The 6191-nt window shown below is 48.7% G+C and overlaps 1 protein-coding gene across 5 annotated transcripts in view; it reads right to left on the bottom strand.

Moving 5' to 3' along the window:
• The window catches only part of LOC112107409 (pre-B-cell leukemia transcription factor 1), a 238168-nt gene that overhangs the window by 110511 nt on the left and 121466 nt on the right, over window positions 1–6191 (bottom strand). The window lies entirely within an intron of this gene.

A 6191-nucleotide genomic window follows, 5' to 3' on the forward strand; every position in this document is an offset into this window, starting at 1 on the left:
AAAGCAAAGGAAACCCAGGAACTCCCCTCTCAGCACAGAGCTGAATCCTGCTCGCCCTCCTCAGTGAACTAGCCCCATTGAACTTCCACTCTGATGCCATATTGCCGCAGATTCAATCAGCCAGACGCTCAGGCTCGTCCCATGGGCTGTTGCTGGGAGCGAATTCTTAGGGAGGGCCAGTTGTCTTTGGAATTCACGCTCCCCTCTACCACCAACGCATGGCAGGAGCTCCGTAGTTAGGCGTGAGTTGAGTTTCCACTCAAAACAGGGATTGAGCCATTGTGTTACACATTTGCTCCCCCAAAATGGCAGCACTTGCTCCTTGGGCACTGAATGAATTTTCAGGGAATTTAGAAGTAAATCCGTTCATTGGTTTAGGAGTAAAAATTCATTTTAAAACTGGGTCCTGTCCGAAAGTTAGCTGCTTGTGTCAGCACCCTTGAACAATACAGATTCTGGTAATGTCTAGTGCCACCAAAACTGGCAGCCAGATGAATCCTGGGTGGATCTGGTGCAGTGGGTTGTCTTTGCAAGGAAACAGTCAGGGCTAATGATCATTCTCCCTGTCATTCCTCAAATCTCCAGCTTTCTCCTTCAGCAGGCACTGAAGACTAATGTTCTTCTTCAGCGAAACTTATGCAAGAATTGCCCTCTTTCAAAATAGCTGCCACTACCATCCTCAGAGAGCTCTAGGCCACAGCAAAGGCAGCCATCCCTTCTCTTCACCTGCATTCCTCTCTCTCTGACTCCCCACAGCTTGGGGGGGGGGGGTCATCTTCCCTGAGGGCAGCTTAGCTTCCTTCCCATCGGGAAGAATGGGAGGCAGTGGCCATCTTTGATAATGACAGCCAACAGCCTCACTCCCATTGAGAGCTGAGGGTGCAGGCGAACGTGGAGAGTAGGAGGGAGGTGCAATGGCTGCTCTGGAGGGCTCTGGCAATGCAAAGCCACTATACACCCAGCTTCAGTGGCCAATGCACCAGGGCAGGTATGGGCAGTTCCAGAGTGGCATAAAGCAGACAGTGCGCACTACAGTACTTGGCTCTAAACATTAACGTGAAAGAAGAGATTTAAGGCTTATGTGCCATATCGTCAAAGGACTGGGAATCTCACATGGGAAGCAAGTCAATGGAGCGCCATGAGTTTACATCAGTGTGGATCGGGCTAGTGTCTTCACACTCAGCATCCAGTGCTCCGGCTCAACAGCGCGGGTTAGTGTTCAGACGGCACAGAGCAGCTCCACAGGAAACCTTCTCCTAGCTAACATGCAGAACAGCCGCTGGATCTTTGTAACCCGCTCGTCTGGAGCATTCTGGAAAGCTCTTAGCTAAGGCGCTGGAGAGCAGCAGCTCTAGACACCCACTTCTCCCCCCGCCCCCCAGTCATACAGGGCGACACAATGCTCTGCAAAGCAATCTGCTTGGAACGATACCCGGAGAAGGGAAACGGGGTGGTGGGAAGAGGAAAAACACACAAAGAGGAGAGCAGAGAAAGGCTAAGGCAGAGAACAAGCAACACTGCAAAAGACAGATAGACTCTGGCTGCTATGTTACTCGGAGGCCCAGTGATGCACAGACCTGCTACTGGGATTGTTCCCACAGGGGCACAGAGATGGACGAGGTGAAATTCACTGAGCAAGGGCCAGTGAGGAAAATGGAAGCCCAGGAAACCAAGTCATTTCCACTCCTTTTATTCCTCTTCTTTATTTATCGATGCCATGTGTGAATGAAACAGCCCCCCAACCCCCGTGTTGAATAATCTCTCCTCTTTCTACCCCCTCCCCACCTGCCAAATCCTTCAGTTCTCACTGAAATCAACCAGGAAAAAGGCATCTAAAAATAAAGACCGGGCCAGAGCATGGTTGGGCTCCTGTGCTCACAGATCTGCTTATTTTGGCCTCTCTCTCCCGAGCGATAAAGCAGCTAACAGCCTGTTATCAGGCAGTCAGTGAAAATGTGCTCCAGCCTGATTAGGCCTCAGTCTTTGCCAAGGTTATAAACAGCCGTTATCGTTTTCCCAAACAGAATAATCCGGACAGTATCAGTTCAGAAACATATGGGCCACACAGTGAAGATAGCCGCTGACGGACACTTCATTTTAATTGTAACGAGTGGGTAGCAGCAGCCCGCAAACAACAGACACAACTGCCCGATTGGCAGTGGGTCCTCTCCAACCCCCCTTTCCCTTTGCTTCATTTTTCTCCTCTGTTTTCAAAAGCACATCCTTCTTTTCTCCTCTGGATGCTCCAGCCAACAGGGCTGTGCCCATCCATTACTGATCACAGAGCTCACCTGTCTGCTAAGGGAATCAGCCGTGGCCCTTTCAGTTTATTTATAAGATGGGGTGGGGGGGGGAAATGTCACATTCCTTCCCCCACCCCGATCATTTACAAACCCAGATCCAAACTTGACACCCCCAAAACTCCACCTTCCCCCACTGTCAATCCCCAATTAGAAAAACAGACCAGCTAATTTGATGGATGGATACACAGACACCCCTCCTCCCTCATACTTAAAATCTAAATAAAAACCAGGCAGAAGTTGAAAGCTTACCACCTAATTTTGACTCGCTGGTTTTCAAAGGCTAAGAAACTGATGGATCATATAAAAATAAAGGATCCTTTCTATAGCCCATACATTATGTGGATCTGAAAGTGTTTAATAGACATTGATTAATTAAACCGCCTAGACCCCTCCATACGTAGACAAGCTTTCTTGCTCCGATTTTACAGATGTGGAAAAGAGAGGCACATAGAGGTGACGGTCATGGTTTTCAAAAAGCGGCTGTTGATTTGGGGTGCTTTCATTTACAGGTGCCCAATCTGAGACACCTAGGGCTTGATTCACAAGAGCACTGAGTTCTCACAACGCCCACAAGTGCTCACCACTTTTGGGTCATCAGGCCAGAGGCATCCATAGTCAGTGGCTGCTTTCGGAACTTTATCGGGAAGTGATTTGGCCCAGGTCCGTGCGGGCATTTAAACCGCGCCCAGCTGCTGCAGGATTTGCCGCAGAGACCACCTCAGCGCTGACCCAAGAGACTGTGGAAGAACCAGCTAATTGCAGGGATTTTGCTGCTACGTATCTTTCAGCCGCAGCAGCATCAAAAGCCGGACTTTTCACTTGCGACGAAAGGTGATGTGCCATGATAAAAAAATGTCCTATTTTAAAAGAGAAAGCCGCCTCTCCCCACTGCCCCAGACATATACACACATCCCATCCCTGTGCTACTACCAGTGTCTTAGAGCAGGCTTAGAACCTGATTCTGCTCTCACTTGCCCCAGTGCATAACCCCTGTGGCTCTCTGTCCCTCTCTAGCGACTAATCCACATACAGAAGTTTGAGAGTCCGCTAAAGTCTCGGAAAGTTGGTTCTTTGGTTCAGGCAGGAAAAGGTTCATGCTTTTAGATGCAGAGTCCTGGGTTCAATCCCAGTGGCCACATTGCAGAAGTCAACGAAGGCTGGGGAGGTGGATAAGCTTCCCCAAACCAAGCACCACTGGAAAAAAGTAGGTAGGCCTCCTGCCCTCCTGCTGAGCAAGTTTCCTGGCGTGTGCTCCCTCTCTTCTCCTCTAGCACGCCCACGCAAAGGGGGGCAAGACTTGACCATACATCAGGCAGCTGAAACACAACAACAGATCCCAGTGGGTGGTGTGAGAGGTGGGTAGGGAGTGACCATGGATTATGGAAGTTTGGAGAGCAGGGTTATGACGGGGGGGCACTGAGCCAAAGCTTGGTGGGCATGAGGATTACGGGCCCGGACCACCACCCTCCCCTGTGCTGTGTCAGCACCCCTAGGAAAATGGCCTCTTGGGGGTTCTGCACCCCACGCACAAGTTATGCGCCTCCAATCCTTGGCCACCCACTGGGTGCAGACCTCCAAGGCAAGGAGAGGATTTGATTTATGCCAGGACTACATCTCGAAGGAGAGCTGGGAGGCGGGGAGGGGTGCGTGAGCGCCACAGGCCAGATTCCATACACAGCTTCACTGACTTCAGTGGAGCCCTCACTGTACATATCACACACACAGAAACTTTCCTCCAGACTGTCTAGCAGACATGGAGACCTAGAGGTGCTGCCCTTTCTCAGCAGCAGGGGGGTCTACAGGCCCCACCCCAGCCCAATGCCCTCCCAGCCAGCGCCCGCTGGAGTCCAGGTCAGCAGCAATGCAGGATGTCTCATGGAGCAGCAACCCCTCATTTCACATTCTCCAAGTGTCCTTTCTGTGTCTTCCCCTCCCCCCTCCGTTCCCAAAAGGGGTGGCTTAGTTCAGAGATTCTTAAACACATTTGCATTCCCGAGACAAGCGCTTAGGCATAAATTCATCATAGAGCAGGGGTCTCTCCTTTTCCTATTTTCTCCTCTCTCCTTTTCTTTGTGAAACCAAAATGAATTCACGGCGAGCCCTTGCGATTCCAGCGATGTTGCTCTGCACCATGAAGGATTACAAGGGATTCGCGGCTTGCCTTTTCTTTCACTCACAGCGCACGGCATCTCTGCCTTGTTTTGTTATTAAAAATACACAGAGATAATGTTCTTAGCCCCATTAGTTGTCGTAATGTTCTTGCCACTTCCATCTCCAGACAGTCCCAGCTCCAGCATACACAATGCCCTGTCCTCACCTCCCAGCAGGGGTAGCGCCAGATAACAAACAACAAAATATGAATACAGGAAGGAATGTTAAAACCTTGGGAAGATTTAAGACTGGGCTTCGAGTCACGGATGCTCTGGCACATAATCTGTATTCCAATCTCGGTATCAGCAGAGCTGTGATCAGAATATCCAAGGTCTCATAAAAAATTCAGGGCTTATTGACTTCCCTACATTTGCTGCTGTTTCGTGTTGCTCCTGCTTTCTTCCTTTCAGCCTCAAAAGAGGCCGCGCGGCCCTTTCAAGTTGTCATCACAAACACCAAAGTGGAAGGAATTTTGTTGCTCTGGACCACTGGACTGACACACAAAAGTGCCAGAGAAGAACCTTTCCTGTTTAACTCAGGGATTCTTTCCCATCCTCTCTCTTTCCCAGCTCGGACTCAGAGGAAAGGCATTTCAAAGGACAGTTAGGCCTGATGAAGATTTCCTTTCCATGGCTATTTTTAAACAAAGGTATATTTTCTATACAGAGAGCGAGAGAGATGGATGTGGATGTGTGCGTGTTAGGGTCCTTGTGTATTTCTGTAAGCGGGCGTGTGACGGTGTGTTTGAGAACCGTCAAGAGGTCGCGCGTATGGCCAGTACGCGTGTGAATGTGGACGGGTGTCCTCATATCTCATGCAGTCTTCATCTTTTTCAAACTGTGCATGCACATACTGCAATTATAGGCAGATTATTTTCTCCCCAGCTAAAACCTCACCAAATCTAATAGAAATCCTAATTAAAAAGGCTAACACAGTAACAGGATGTAAAACAACTAATGGGAGGCGACCAAATTCCATGAGTCAAGTATATTCCACATGTCCCACTGTAGGGGAGCTGGGCTGGAATGGCTACATTCCAATGCTGCCTGTAGATGTGTGTGCACACGCACACACATACACACACAGTACACGGGCACACAAATACAAAGGAGACAAGCAGACAGGCACACACGTACAGAGGCACACATGGACATACACTAACATACTGAGACTCCAGCATTTGTTATGGTGACACCTCTTCCACATGCCCTAAAACTGAAGGGGGTTAGGTGGTGGTATGGCTGTTAGGAGTTCAGATTCATGGGGTATTTTAGTCCAAGACAAATATTTAATATGAGAATTGTAAGGCCAGTGAGGAAAACCCAAAGCTGGGACCATCAAATGCTAAGACACCTTAGGACTTGGTTCCCCACACTGATTTGCTGCGAGGGAATTCCCCAGGGGCAATCTCTAGCTGCTTTAAGGTCACTTTATGCCACATAAACGGCATAGAGTGAATTTGGAGGCTCAGGAATCAAGCCCTTCCCAATGTATTTTTATTTAACCACAGCCTTAAAGAGGAGTCACTGAAATCAGCTAAAGATCCATTCCCCTGAAATGTGTAATTATATAATCATTTAGTCACATGGTACTTTATATATACATCCACAAGAGCGTGTCTAAATTATATATTTATATATAGTGCAAATTATATGATTTGCAAACCATGTATCATTTACACACTATATTTTGTGTGTGTGTGTGTGTGTGTGTGTGTGTGTGTGTGTGTGTGTGTGT

Source organism: Terrapene carolina, unplaced genomic scaffold (assembly GCF_002925995.2).
Source record: "Terrapene carolina triunguis isolate 2854851 unplaced genomic scaffold, T_m_triunguis-2.0 Scaffold210, whole genome shotgun sequence".
NCBI lineage: Eukaryota > Metazoa > Chordata > Testudines > Emydidae > Terrapene > Terrapene triunguis.